The sequence below is a fragment of the Rhipicephalus microplus genome, chromosome 1, assembly GCF_043290135.1.
Source record: "Rhipicephalus microplus isolate Deutch F79 chromosome 1, USDA_Rmic, whole genome shotgun sequence".
NCBI lineage: Eukaryota > Metazoa > Arthropoda > Arachnida > Ixodida > Ixodidae > Rhipicephalus > Rhipicephalus microplus.
In genome coordinates this window covers 201,371,527-201,387,970 of record NC_134700.1, presented here as the reverse complement: position 1 = coordinate 201,387,970, position 16,444 = coordinate 201,371,527, and the positions used below count along the sequence as shown (strand labels likewise).

Here is a 16,444-nt window from a genome sequence, read left to right as displayed (position 1 = left end):
CTCTTACTTCATATGGAATTCGTTTTTTGCCTTGTGATAGTTCTGTGCAAAATTTGGATGTTATATTTGTACTTGGTCTTCATTCGGTTTGGCGTAGTATGCTATCGTACAGACACTGTGATGTGAGAGTTCTATCCGTTAATGAGTGTTTCGTGGAAGGTGTTATAAAAGTGCGAGATGTGTATAAGACTACCGACTGTACTGAAGATGTAATATCTTTGTTTGACGCGTTGTCACGCATGAAACACGTGTGATACTGATTGTCATATTAGCTTGACCTGTAGTCAAGAAGGCAATAAAGAAAAAAAAAACTAACATGGCTGAGTGGCAGGGTACTGTGCTGGCACGCAGTGGACCCGGGTTCAAATCCCATTGTGTCCTCGGTGATTTCTTTTATTTACTAAGTTTCTTTTTTTATTTCTTGCAATAGTGGCTATGGAGACCGGTGGTGGCGGTGACGGACAACTACGGCACCCACGCGACTCGCGTTCTGATCTGATAACAGCGTTCGCTGTAAAAGGACCAGTTCACAATTCCGGCTTACGGCGATGTTTTTTTTTTTCGCAGTTCATCACAGCAACATAAATACCGCCCGTAAGCGAGACGCACGTGAAATGTTGTACATCTTAATCTACAAAAAAAGAACGATACAACAAAGCCGGTAAAATCTTTATGGCTGACAAATTCTGAAATGACGTCACAAAAAAAGAACACTGTACAGTACCCCGACTGACACGTCCCAAGAGCTCAATAGACGTGTGCGTGGTTCGCATCGTGTTACGCTCCACTTATCAACAGTCATGTCCGTGTTTGCAATTAGCATAATCTGCAACGCTCGGAAACGTGCGTTGCATGCATACATAATTCAAACATCCCTCTTCTCTGTCCCGAATAGCATCACTCACCTCTCTCGCTATTTATTTTTCACTCTCATTGCAGAATTACGCGTGACACGTGTCTGAACCAATTTTTTGCCCGTAACACGCACTTCGTGTAGTGTACAAGCGGTGGGCGCCTATTCAATAAAGCACAGCATCAAGATATGGTGCGGCAATGCTAAAACTCTGTAAAAAATTGGGTGCCCTTAAGTTTCGCCTTTCAGAGTTGGAACGCGGTAGCGAAACCCAGTCCCTAGTGCGCCCTTGAACCGCCACGTGCATACCTATTGATACGTTTTGCTACATACACATACACGCACGCACACACTCAGGCATACAGTAGATCGTACCAGCGCGGGGGCGCATGGGACATACAGGTTTTTGATCGAAAGCAAGAGTCCCATGGCCTCTAAGATACACGCCCCTCGCGCTCGCCATCTAGCAGATAGTAGCACATGTAGCAGCGCATCATCTAGCATTGGCTGTTTGCTTGATCAGCGCCTCTGAAAAGGCATGATATGTTTTCTGCTAGATGGACATAGTTGTCCATTTTTAGAGCTATTTGAAAGTTCCTGTGTGTTTTAGCGGTGATAGCTGTACAACCCCGGTTTTTTCCGACGTAGTTTCAGGCTTCCCAAATGCGCCTAAAAATCACCGAATGGGCTTATTTTCATCGTGACACCTGTCGAAAAAATCGCGCTAAAGGGGCCCTGAAACACTCTTTCAAGTCACTATGGAATGAATTCACTAGAAGAGCTTATTGCCTCACGATTTCAACGCCGCAAAAAAATTTTAAGAATCCGTCCAGTGCGAGTGGAATTACATAAGTTTGTCACATACTGGAATTGCACTATCTCTTCTCCCGTCCCGACGAAAGCGCTGGAAGCTAAGAAGGAAGGGGTGGCAGGGGCGAAGAAACTACCACGCCTCGTGACCTTGAGCTCTTTTTTTTTCTTCGAATGCGCGGTTTTTTAGTGTGATAGCGTGCGCACGCTTGCACAAGTAGCAGCCTCCCGCAGCGATCTTTGTAACTTGCTGTTTCGCTCACAGACAACGGGGCTGACGCCGACGGCTGGATTTCTGCGACATGAGCTCTCTAACGCTATCGCGTTAATAAGATACAGCCGCTGCCCTCAACAACTTAAACTGCACGGATAGTGCCGTATGGCTCTCTGTAATTATTAGGCCGGATGCATTAACAGTTTTCGTATCTCCAAATCACAATGAGGCAGCGCGTGGCACATCGGGCCCGTAGCCACAGACAGACAGGCAGCGAACTTTAATAGAACCGGAGGAGTTACTGCAGGGCCTTCTAACTAGGGACCGTTGTAACCGCTGGCCGCGTCCACGTAGAGGACAGAACGTCGTGACGCTGCACCCGTTCCTGGGTCCTCTTGACTGCCTGGATTTAGTTCCGTGCTTCTTATGGCCTCCTCCCATGCGGCTTCGCTTGAAAGAAGGTTGTTAGTCAACGCGGAACATCACCAGAGCATGTGAGCCGTAGAGCAGAAGGTCTCATTGCAGTCAGGGCAGCTAGGGTCAACGTCCGCGTATGTTTTACTTAAGAATCCCCGCGACGGGAAATCCCCGTCTGCAAGATTCTCAAGGTAGCTGACTGTGCTCTGCTGAGCTTCGCGTGAGGAAGAGGATAGGTTCTTCTGCCAAGTTGGTAATGCGTGGGTTTTTCATCTTTCCAGGAACGACGGGAATGGACACTATAGTACTTGGATGGCAGAGTGTAAAGAAAATCAACATCCGAAGCGTCGAGCCGATGAATGCAAATAATAAAAACCAGGATTCCATCAGGAATAGAACCCAAACATTCTTACGTGGCGGTCAGGTGTAAGGACACGTCTTTAAACTGAATCGAAAAAAAGAACCTACGCCGGTGTAATGTCGTGGCACCATAAAGCGTCGTTGCAGTGCTGGTTGGTTAAATGTATAAGACAGCAATAAGCATTACATGTGTACTTATATGATAAAGGCGTCATCCCAGGTTAACGTCAGTTGTGGTTACAGTGCTGGATCCGCATTTGTAAATGTCTAATTAATGTTACATTTGTATTCTTATGATTAGGCAAGCTAAATCGAAACGCTGCTCGATCCCGCTTGAATACGATAACAAAACTTACGTACGACATTCACATCATCGCACTTTAAAGTGTACGTCGTCTCAATAAAATATGCACGCGTGTGCTCTAGAGTGAGTGATAAGTTACACCTTAAACTCTTGTGTAGTCAAAGTGCCCGGTCATTCCACGATAAACACACACGTGCACTCCATTTACAAAAGAAAAGTCGATCCATCTCGTAAAGCTTGGCCTAAAACAAAAAAAACAGCATAGACAATCATACTCGCTGATTGTTTCACCTCAAACCCAATTTACACAAGGCGCGGGTTCTGTCGTTTTTTTACGACTGGAATAAATAGTTTCGCTGCTAAAAAAAATTTAACTGCATTGAAAATCTCAAGAAACACCGGACCCTCATTTGCCTAATGTCTGCCATTAGGGCTGGTGTTTCACCTGAACTTTTTAACGTTAATCCTGTTATAATAGTTGTTGCCTTTGCAATGTTGGTAGAGACGGAATAATGTACCCACTATTATGCATTAAATACGGTGAATGGTGTGCTTGCATCCCCCACCCCCCCACTCAACGCTTAATATCCGCGTCTAAATGAATCATACCTTAGCTCAAATACTGCTTACTTACGTGAGCAATCAACAAAACTAGAAGCCAAAGTTGTCGGGGTTCTTTTTGCATTTAAGGCTGCCTGAAGAAAATCAAGTAAGGCGTCGCCTTTTTTATTTATGCTTTACGCGAGTGGCTCGATGATGAAACGAATGAACAGCTTATGTGAGCACCACAATTGAGAAGAACGCTTTTTTTTATCCGCTCGAACATTGTTAAAACTTGTGGATCATTTTTTAGTTCAAAGGCAGCTTTCTTTTTTATTTTTTCATGTAGAAGGCACCCGGCGGGATTGCAATACAAATATATAAAATAATGTGCAAAGGCATAGCGATTAAGGCCCTCGTAACGGCGGCTTCTGAGGAAGTCGCATTTATAAAATTGAATTCTGCAGTTGCAATGTGCTCGGGTCATAAAAAATTCGTGGTCAACGTACCCCGTGCTCTCGTTCGATGCCATGCGGAAAACGTTGCGAAGGCGGAGCAGCAAAAGTAGTGACCATTCGAACGGAAATGATGGCTCCATTAGAGCGGGACTTCCTCGCTTGTTTACGCGAGAGCTGCTACGCCATAGAGCGCGTTTGCAAGCACCTAATGGCGCGATGCACCATGAAACTACAGTGTAGCTATATAATCTTGATGGATGGATGGATGGATGAGCTTTATTTGGTCCTTCGGAACTTGCTTTAGCACGTTGCGGGCCGCTTCCACGTCTGAAGAGAACGACAAGGTTTCTTTGCTGCGTCGGGGGCCCAGTGGACTGCCCATGGCTGTTCGAGTCCGGATTTTACAATCGCACCCTTCCATTTGGACCATGTGATGACTTCTCCACAGCGTAACGCGGGGCACCGCCAGAGCGTATGTTCAAAGGTAGCTATATCGTCGCAGAAGAAACATGCATTAGTTGGATGTATTTCGGGACAAATTTTGTTCAATATCCCGGGATTAGAGTACATACGCCCCGACCCGAAGAAGCCTGAGTGTCAGAGCCTGAGGTCTGCTTAGTTTTCTGTGTGGTGGAGGGTATTTTCTCCGCTCCTGGTAAAAATATTTTGTCAGCTCATTATACGAGATGGGAGGGTCATGGTTCTCCAAGACACCAGTGCGGCACCCCCCGATAGCTATGCGGTTGACTAGTCCTCGAACAGCTATCTGGGCTGACTCGTTGAGATTGGGCGGGGCTCCGTCGATGCGTCCCATATTAACTGGGAACCATACGACTGTGTGTGGCTCGATGTCTCTGTCCTGAAGAATTCACAAAGCTGGTTGCGATGTTGTTCCCTTGGCAAATGCTCGGACCACCAATCTCGTGTCGCTCTAAATTGTGGACCCCCTGTTATCCAGCAAGGCCAACGCAATCGCCACTTGCTCAGCTATTTCAGCCACCGTCGTCATGACCGTTATCGAGTTGGGCCGCATCGACGAAGGAGCAGTCTCCGGCATGTTGTAGTAGAGCCTTTGCCCTGGCGCGTCTTCTACAATCGTTGTTCTCGGGGTGCACATTTCGCGAAATGGGGACAATGGTGATTTGTTCTCTTTGTTGACAAGGCATGCTGCAGAAGCGAGACTTGATTTCCATCGGTAGAATCCCCAGCTCACGTAGGATGTTTCTACTGGAACTCCTGGTGGACAGCCTGGCGAATTGCGCCCTCTCCTGTGCGTTCACAATTTCTTCCAGCGTGTTGTGCATGCCGAGACGGAACAGCCTATCCGTGATTGTGTACATGGGAAGCCCGAACTCGTCGACGAATGGTGTCCGTTTTTTTATTTTAGTGTTCTTGTGGTATATTTAAGAACAATCGGGCACTTCGTGGCGGAAAGGAATGGGGCCATAAAATTTCCTTATATATGAGATCCCCCTTTTTTATAGAGAGTAGCATATAGGCGCCTTACATACGCCGGCAAAAGTCTCTGTCTTTCATTGAATAGTCTTTCCTCTTTTCTATGCTCTCGCAGGCTCTCATTGGCGAAAGTGGTTTGCCACTACCTTAAAACTTGACGTGATAAGGTACGCACGATCATTTCGGGAAGAATCGCTGTGTGTTTGTGAAACTGACCAAAACAGAAAGACGGCTTCTTTTCTGTTATTACATCAACATATTCGCTAAACCGGGCCCGTTTTCACTCTGTACCGTGTACAACTCCCCGAAGATACGGACGCCATTAGCACAGCCGTACAGTTTTGTGCAAAAGTTGCTTCTCAAGCGGGAACTTGCGACATGAAAGCTTAAAATCTGTAGTGACACTGTCTGAGCATACGAGTAACGACGATTGGAAGGGCGGTACTACACGGATCTGTTCTTGTTCGTGTTCATGTTGCCCTTAACTTATGACTCATACCCACTGTGGGGGATCGGCCAATAATTGAGAGATCCTATAAAATATTCTTCGATTTTAGGGTAAAGAAACTTACAAATTGAAACGTTACAAATTTTATAATAAAAGTTTGATTATCACTGATCTGTACTTAATATGAAGTTTTTGTATTAGGCATAGATCAAAACGTAGCTTAAAAAAAAGGGGAAGTTACGCATATGTCGACGTGGATTTGCGCACCGTGGTTTCTTAGCGGTCGTGGTGTTGTGTTGTTAATGTCAATAATATGCAATCGATACCAGAACACTACAACCGCACCTTTATGAGAGGAACATCCAAGAAAAAGAGAGAGAGAGAAATGTCAGTGTTCTTAATTGTAGATGAGTTGACGTGTTAACGATACCCAGAGCGGCAAAGTTATTTCAGAGCTCTCCGCATCGAAAACTACTGAAATAACTGACTTGGATAAGTGGTAACATAAACACACCGAAAGTGTCACCAAGGCAGAGAAAACACCTGAAGTCTACCCTCACCTACTACATTTGTAGGATGCACGAAGAAGCTTGACCATGTGAAGGAAGCGGCAAAAACGCAACCGCAAGCTCAAAATGAAAATTAAAAAAAACTTAACACAAGAGGCTGGAGAATACGCTTATCAACTTGCAACAGCCAACTAGAAATGTTTCCGTGTTTCATTACAGGGAATACTAGGAACAGCGAAAACGTGGAGCATCCTTAGATCAATGATTGACCCACTAAAAACAAGCGCGAAAGCCATAAAAGCTTAGAGAGATTGTTGCACTCGTACCCAGTCACTAAAGACTAACTTCTCCAGGCAGTCCATACCAAATGCTTTGGTGACAAAATCTCGATACCTTCATACCAAGCTGACTACAATAGCCACCCACACCCAAGAATGAATGAGCACTTCACGGAAGCATAAGTGCCATAAGCAATCACCAGTACAAAGCGGAACACAGTGGCCGGAGTGGATCAAATATCAAATGCTATGATCCGAAATATAAACTGTGAATCAATCACAGCCTTCACAAGCTTCATAAATGACCATTGGGTTAAAGGAACAATACCACATCAATGGAAACACGCTGTTATTATTATGATCACGAAACCGGGGAAAAATTGGCTTTGGAAAATATTCACCCCATATTTCTCACATCATGTCTAGGAAAGGTGTTCGAAAGATTAGTAAACACTCGACTACAACGTCATCTTGATGGAACAACTTCATGCCTGACACCATGTTTGGCTTCAGACTACATCTTTCAGCACAGGAAATTCTCCTGCTTTTAAAAGAGGAAGTCTTAACTAACATCTTGCAATAGGATGGAAAGGTGGGCTAGTTGGTAATTCATGATGGTTCAGCGAACTGGGAGGGCGGAGGTAAACACAGACATAAAGCAAAGAGGAGGCACACAGAACGAGCGCTCATGCTATGTGCTTCCTCTTTGCTTTGTGTCTGTGTTTAGCCCCACGCTCCCAGTTCGCTGAACCATCATAACTAACGTCCCCAAGACAGCACAACACATTGTCATGGCCATTAACATAATGGGAGCCTTTGACAACGAAATCTACAAAGGGATACTGGACAGCCTAGCTGAGACCAACTGTGGTATGAAGACGTATCAGTACGTTCGAAGCTTCCAGAGCGAAAGAACAGCTGTCATTCAAGTAGGAGATGATGAATCCAACGTCATTCGTCCTCCGAACAGAGGCACACCACAAGGAGTGGTCATTTCTCCTACACTCTTCAACATAGCCATGATTGGACTGGCTAAAAAGCTCCGAGAAATTCGTGCCATTCGACATTCTCTATATGCGGATTATATTACAATATGGATAAAAAAGGGCAGCTTGGGCAAAAAGGAGTAAAAGCTCCGCTTGACAGCCAATATAATAGAAAAATACACAAAAAGAAAGAGGATTACAGTGCTCACCCGTAAAGTCGGAACTGATTCGCCTCACAAAATACAAGAAAGAAAGAGCACATCCGGGACTCACACTTGAGATCCGGCTTCAAGGGACGGTTATTCCGGAGCGGTCAACACTTAGAGTGCTTGGAATGCGGCTACAATCGAACAGCATTTGTCTCCACACCTTAAATGCAATAAAAAACAACGCAACAGATTAATCGAATGATAGCCCATGTGGCCCTTAATCAGAGAGGGATGGGGGAGCATGACACCCTCAGACTCGAGAAAAGCCTGGTAATTAGCAGAGCGATGTACTCGCTCCCTTACCACGCCCTGAATAGGGAGGAACAAGACAAGGCTGATCAAATTATAAGGATGGCATATAAGACAGCATTGAGGCTACCGTGCAACACTTCTAATGAGAAGCTCCTATCCCCCGGCCTCCACAACAGCTTTGATGAGCTCGCTGAAGCCCGACTCATAGCGCAGAGGACTTGATTGGCGCTAACTTTAGCAGGCAGAGCTCTTCTTCGAGAAGTCGCCCTTGAAAGGTGTATAAGCACACACCAAAAGACCAAGACACTACCATGCCAGATCACAGATTTGTATGGAGTATCAACAATACCACAAAACACAGATCCGACATTACACACAGGGCGGAGAAAAGCTCGAGTGACATACATCGACAAAACAATACGGTTCTAGAATATCTCGAGATTCACGGATGCTTCGCCATACTGGGCCAACGCAAAAAAATGTGGTAGCGGTTCTGGTAAACAGAAGCGGTAAGATCACCGCTTGTGCTTCGGTTTCTCAAGCAACTATCATAGAAGCAGAAGAGATTGTCATTCTCTTAGCTATAAGGGAAGGCATGGAGCGCAACACTGCACTGACTATTATCACAGATTCTCAGGCCGCAAGTAGAAATTATCAGAAAGGAAAAATCGGCGCCAAAGCACACCGGATACTCACCCAAAGTAGCAGACAGCTCAACGTGCGCTATACGCAAACAATCACTTGGGCCCCGGTACACGACGGTGTTACTGGGAACCTCTATGCAGCTGAGGCAGCTAGAGGTTTCACTAATTACCGAACTACCAATGGCAACGACATGGAGGAACCGATACCCATCAATCACAGTTACAAAGCGATCCTGCAATACTACAGAGATTTGCAGAGACATTACCCAGCACCACACAAGAACCTTATGGCCATGGATTCTGCGACGTTACGCCGACTCTAAACTAACACATACAGAAAGATCCACAGATTACATGCGTACTTCGCCACAGCATACAGAGACATATGCCCGTGATGTGGAAGCACACCGACGTTCTACCACATCACGCGAGAATGTACGGCACACACCGAAGAACAGGAAGGGGGCAACAAAAGAGGGAGGTGGGAGGCAGTGCTGTCCAGCTCGGCCCTCGAGGACCAGCGGAGGCTAGTCAGGAGGGCTGAAAGGATGGCAAGATACAGCGTTGCTTTAGAATAGGGGCTTGATCACACGGCGTTGCCCCGTTTTAGCGGCAACGAAGTCTTTTACACTAATAAAGTGCTGTTATTCCCCACATCGGCTTGCCTTGTGCGCGTATTGTGGTTTAGAGCGTAAAGCCTTAGAAATTCAATAATTTATTTTTGCTTGCTCGCTTGCTCGATCATTTACTTCGGCTCGCACCCACTATGGGAGATTGGCCAGTAAACCGGTGATTAATATAAGAGGAAAAAGCTTAAAACTGGGATGACAAACGAATTAATTGATCATCTAGGTAATATAGCGAAATTGAAGAATTGTAAGTCTGCGTACCGTCAAAGAAAGCACAGAACTATAACATGAAACACGATCAATTACATAGTCCAAAGTAATAAATTACAAAGTTCAAAATACTAAAGTTGAGTTATAAATAACTTGACAAGTCGTTTTTCTTGTGTCTGTTACAAATTCACAGCTTGTACAGAGGTTCCTATTGCTTTAACCCAGAGAATAAGCCTCAAGTAAAGAATATTTACAGATTTGAGAGTAGTCCCTAATTTTCTTAATACAATTTTAAAGCGTTTTTCCCTGTAGCTAGTGAAACTATGGCAAGTTGGTAATTCACAACTTCAGTACTACTACGCAATAAAAAAAAGACATGAATAATAAAGGTGGCACACCGAGCACCGTTGTGTCTTCTTTTCTGTAGTGCATATTTTTTTCTGTTATGCGTACGTATTGAAGATATGGGACGCTTAATTTATTTACCTAGTTCCCGCGATGAGTTTATTTCGTCATTTAATTTCTATGCACTGCAAGGGACAGACACTACTCACCGAAGAGACAACAATGTCTCGTCAGCAAGAAATCGGCAAAAATTCCTATTATCTTTGAATTTGCAGTCATCGTGCAGGCTAAAATTTAGGGAACGGCCTGTCCGCTGATTATGCAAAAAAATTCTGAAAATGTTACAAAATTGGAGCTATGTTCGGCAATATAAGTTGACATTCCAGTCATTGGCATGTTACAATGCATGAACATTCATACTGTGGTCGAAATCGGTTTAATAACAGCCCCTGCAGTTTGATTATTATTCTCTTAAAATTCATATTTCAAAATTTATTTCAAGCATGTGCACCCTCAGAGCTAAGTGGCTTTTTTATGTTTCTACATCCTTCAATTCGAAGTAAACTAAACCATGCAGTAATAAATGACCTAAGTGGAAGCTTATTATTTATTACATAAGCATATTCGTTTAACATGCTAGTAGGGTCTACTCCTTTAACAGATATGCAGGCATTTGCAGATTTCGAATAAAATAATATGATGTAGTATCAATGTTAACTAACAAAATTAACTTTTCATCGAATATATAATTTTTTCATGCACGCGTTATGTATTATTACTGGGCCATTTACGCTAAATCCCTCGTTTTTAAAATGAGGTAAATTAGAAGAGCACCGCATGATTTTAGTAAGTCAGACATTTCAAGGGAGCAACCCATCGTTTCCAGGAATCAATATTTATTTGTGAAACAGCAACCACTTAAGCTAACAAAGTGAAACGTTGAGCACTACGGAAAGTGACAGAGTGCAGAAAAAAGACGTTGCTGTGAACATATGCCACAAGTTGCGCTAGAATCTCTTACGAAGACCAGAGCTTACATTTGTCACCTTACACCTCTCGACCATCCTGACGAGCATGAATAGAATGATTAATATGCTCTTCACACAAGGCCGCACGAGTATATCGGTCTCTCCTGATGCAATGATATTATGCCAGTTGGAATGCGGAGATATTTTGCAATCACGCATGTGCACCTTTGTCTGCTCGCATCATAGGTCTGCGAACTCACTCATAACTCGACTTACTGAGTCTGAGTGAGTCCGGGTGAGAAATATTTTTGTTATTCAAGGTCGTAGTGAGTCTGATTAAGAAAAAAAAACATTTTCGTAAGCGTGAGTCGGTTCAAGAATATTTCAGTGAATCTGAGTCCGAATGAGTCCTAACGCAAATTATATTTCATGTGTGAGCCTGGGTGAGTTCCACGATTTTCGCCGTCCTACGGCTCTCATAAAAAAAAAATGATCCGGTGACAAGGCGCAAGGAAGCCGACACGAATAAACGTCAGTTCAAGCAAAATGAACTACGTGCGTATAAGATAGGGTGTCTTCAATATAAATAACAATGTAAGCAACGAATACGCGAAAATTACTTTCTGAAGCTATATAATACCCTTCATGAATGAACATAATTTTAAAATTAGGAGTAATATACGAGATCATACATGTTGCTGTAAGCTTATTCAAAGTAATCGTTTTAAATTTCATTAGCGAAAATCACATGTTCTAATTCAGTAGATTTATTTATTTTCGAAGTATCAACCACTCTTGATTCAACTGAATTAATTGGTTGACGCCAATTTACACAGACAGTTTTCCAAAACTTTGGTTGCCTGAATAAAAAAACAAGTATATTTCAATAGAGATAGGCCTACAGTGTGACACTATTTGTTTGTAAGAATATCAGCTTCTTTTGAAACAAATTCAGCAGAAATCCCTGCTTTGAACGATAGTGGACCAATAGTGCATCCCGTAAAGCAAAAGAAAGTAAAAGAAATCGTTTCAAAAGTTTGTCAGAAGTGGGGTTCGAACCCACGCCCTCTTACGAGGACCAGAGCTTAAATCTGGCGCCTTAGACCACTCGGCCATCCTGACGACGACAATAGTAGAGATAGAGACATGAATAACTACAGCTGCAACGCAAAAATGGAAACTGTGACGTCACTGAGCGGAACATCTGTTGTGCGCACAGCTGTAGCGCTCACCGCCATCTGTGCTCACCCGCACAAATGTCAAAGCGTGAAACGGCAGCAGTCGAGAAAAGAGAAGCATGACGCGAGTCTGCGCTGTGCATTCAGAGTAAAATATACGCGAACGACCACATCGTATGACAAGCTTACTATTCTTTAGTCTTCATGAGTCACTCTTTACTTCCATATTGCACCACTCTTTCTCGTAGCCGCATTGGATGCAGTTCACGGTTAAAAAAACAGTAACTAAGTGCTTAACAATCAAATATAAATTACATAGGTCGCGACATTATCAGCACGTTTATTTCGTGTTGGTATGACCGTAAAGTGTGGTCACATTATCCATTTCAGTCTTCCAAGCTCATGAAACCTGCATTTTCTCCAATTTCATGGCCCCTTCAATTTCGTTAATCTGTGTGTTACGGGGCGTGATCGAGGAAATTAGGAGTCAACTTCGGCGGGGCACGAGCAGCTACCATAAATCCCCCAAGAAAGTGCGCACAAGAACTCGTGCACTGTTTTCAGTCGCTTATACCTTTAATCTCTGGAGGTCAGTTATTGTACTTAGCACTAGTGTTTTTTTTCTACTTACGAATCATGAAATCATTTAGGCACGTATTTATTTCACATACGACCATATTTTGCTGTAATCCACGCAATTACATGAGCCTGTATTCATCCATGGATGAATACAGGCTCATGTATTAATAGCTTTTCAAAATGAATAACAAATGAGTCCAAGCTGCTGCGTCAGTGTAACTCTGGTTTGTGGTTAGATTTACCGCTTCGGTCGCCATCCATCCATCCATCCATCCATCCATCCATCCATCCATCCATCCATCCATCCATCCATCCATCCATCCATCCATCCATCCATCCACCTATCCATACATACATACATACATACATACATACATACATACATACATACATACATACATACATACATACATACATACATACATACATACATACATACATACATACATACATACATACATACATACATACATACATACATACATACATACATACATACATACATACATACATACATACATACATACATACATACATACATACATACATTGGTGCATTGAGAAGTCAATGCCGAAACAAGCACCTCGCCTCCTTTTTGACAGTGCGAAGGCGTGGAAATATATTTAGACATATACTCGTAGGTAAGACAAATTACACAAAGTTACATCCATTTTTTTCGTGTAAGAAAACTTACTCGCTGACAGTCTCGATAAGTAGCATGTTACTGTACACAACTTGTTGTAATATCACGTTTGTTATTCTCGTGGACTGCTGAGCTCGAGGTTCGGACGTCCTGCGACTGCCACATGAAAAAAAAAGAAAACGCAAAAATTTTTTTTGACAGCACAGATGCACGTTTAGAATGCCCTGATACTCGAAACTGATCATAATTTTTTTTTCTGTGGCTTTCTCGGCATTATTGCACGTAAAAGCATAAAATTTCAGACTGCTCTCTCATATTTAGATAAGTCTAGAAAGCACATACCAAGATCGCGTATTTCATAATTTTTAACGGTCGCATTTAAATCATATTCCGCGGTGATTGTCGGTTTCGAACCCATGACCTCTCAAGAGGACTAAAGCCTAAATCTAGCACCGCGGATTACTAGGCCATCCCGACAGTGACTTACACTTGATTGTTCACGTCAAAATTCAAATGTTTGAACGAGTCAACGGTGATATCGCAAACACAACTGCCACTCTATGCGGTGTATTTTCGTTTTAATTATGAAATAAATATAATAGGGAGAGAGGAGGAGTTGTTAAATATTAAATTTTGACTGCCGCGATACGACACTTTTTGCTAAGTTGAACATGTCTCCGACGATATTCTCAATGTCACGTTCTAATGACCCTTCGGCATTTTGCTTGCTTCTGCATTGCACAGCACTGTGAGCCTGACTTCATTCGGCAAATAGAGCAATATATATTTTTTTTGAAATATTTAGCACGTATCATTTCTATTGTGGCATAATTCAGTGGAAGACGAAGGGGTGGAGGCATAAAATTTCAGTACAAAGTATGTAATGAACAAAAATAAAGAGGCCAAATAGACTAACAGATGCATGTATACTGATGGTCAAAGGATGGGGGCCTATATCAAGATCAAAGTTACCAGGGTATCACAACGCCCTCAGAGAGCGTGGGCAAAACGCATTGCGCTAGTCATGAGAGCTGACAATAATTTACCTATAGATTTCATTTTTAACAACATGCAGGTTATAGAAGTCATTCAACCTACTTGTGAGTGCACGATGCCTTGTTCTTATTTATGGTTGCATACGCACAAAAAAGGTTTTTTTTTTTTTTGCCATTATCCAAAAGTTGAATCTTCCATGTCGGTCAGAGCAATAGAAATATCGAAACTGATCGACGGACTCTTTTTATTTCTTCATTTGTCTTCTTGTCTCCATTTAAAACGTTACAGCCACGCTTCTGCCAAGCGTTAGACAGTTTTTTCCGTTACTGTACTTGCATTTTTTTACTAATATTGTTTAGCTTTACGAGACTTAGTTGAAGGGGACTGTCGTTTTTGGCGGACTCCACAAACAAAATTTTCCTCATGACGCCCAGTATTCCTTTCTGTATGCTGAAAGGACCTTCTTTTGTTCAGATTTACTTCCATGTGGTCTCTGCGGTTGTATTTTCATCGGATATTTGTCAAGGTCAGCTGCCGGGCTCGCTCATTCATTTATTCAGACCACAATCCGGTTCACGCTGTCACATAATGACCCTGACTTATGCGCAATGCGAAACCAGAGAGTGAAAGCAAAGAAAAGACAGTAACAACGGTAAATTATATCTCCCCGTTTCTTCAACCATTCGGCGTCAAGAGAAAATTCTGGGTTGAGCTTTTCTCATTCGAATGTCTGCCATAAAAAAAAAAACACTCTGTGGCCCACCTTCGTACCACCGAGAGAAAAGTCATTTTGATGGTGGTGCAAGCTTTTCTGTGTCTTTTTTCTGTCATCAGAAAAACAGGACTGAGTTAGGCTAAACGGGATTGTTGTTGTTTTTTTATTTCAAGAATTTTTTCTATTTATGATAGGGCCAAATTGCCTCATATCGAAAAATACTTCAACAGGACCGCATAGAAAGACGTGTCTAAAGGCTTGGAAGTCTTTGTAGTAGCAATTGTTTACATTTTTTCCCGATGATTTTTATGATGCATTTTCCTGCAATGGGAGGTGCACGCTAGACATTTTATTGTTTTGTTTTACCTATTTTTTATTTGTTCTTCTACATAACTTTACTTAAGTGTAATGTTACTTCTTTGCCTTGTCCACATGCGTCTAGGATTCCCTTCACAAGTGAAAGCAACATTTTCGCTATTTCGTCACTTACACATGTTTTCTTCGGAGTTTCGGATAGATATAAAATACAACACAAATGAATGATAGGTTCTGTGCACGCTTTCTATTATGCTTGTGACACAGGAGTCGCAGCCATATTTCATCAAACATTTTGCTTTGAATCAGGGCAAAAATATTGACATTGAAGCGTCTCATTCCGAAAACTTTCTTACGTAACAACTGTTTCCAAGGGTTAACTCCGTCCAATGGAAATGTCGGACTGTCTGCGGTAAAATCAACGTTGGGTAAAAGCGTCGTCCAGCCAGTAGACGGTTTGCGAAAATCTGCAAGACGGCTTTGTTACAGCGCTTTACTTTTTCAACCAAGTGCCCTCGTTGACCGGCGGCTTGCCTCAGTCGTTGTGCTTTTGAAGGCTCCGTGTTCCAGTGAAACTGAGTTTGCCGAAATACAGGTTTCCCGTTCACAATGAGCTGTGGCAATGTCATGGATGGGAAACGATAAGGGAAAACGTGGTTTTGGTGTTCGCGTATTTTTTATCATTTCCATGGAAGTGACGGGAACAAAAACAAATACACCAAATGAGAAAATTACATTGCGCATGAAAATGCTTGGTAAATTAAAAGATCTTGCAGGATTGTTGCGTTGCATCTCTTTGTGAACAAGCCCATGACATTCAACTCTTAACAAACTTTGACCACAGCGCCTTCGGCCCTAAGTGGGCGATGATCAGTGTATTAAGTTTGTAGCTAAAGTGGTTGATTGATTGATATGTGGGGTTTAACGTCCCAAAACCACTATATGATTATGAGAGACGCCGTAGTGGAGGGCTCCGGAAATTTAGACCACCTGGGGTTCTATAACGTGCACCCAAATCTGAGCACACGGGCCTACAACAAGCTAAAGTGGTTGCTCGGGTCAGTTCATAGAACATACTTTACACAAAACATTGCAAAAAGACAAAGAAACAGTCAAAAAAAAGCACACA

General features: G+C 42.8%; 1 non-coding gene across 1 annotated transcript; it reads right to left on the bottom strand.

Moving 5' to 3' along the window:
- Positions 1-11,927: 11,927 nt before the first annotated feature.
- TRNAL-UAA (transfer RNA leucine (anticodon UAA)) lies at positions 11,928-12,011 on the bottom strand. Its single transcript has one exon. It is a non-coding gene; the product is annotated as a tRNA-Leu (tRNA).
- Positions 12,012-16,444: the final 4,433 nt, after the last annotated feature.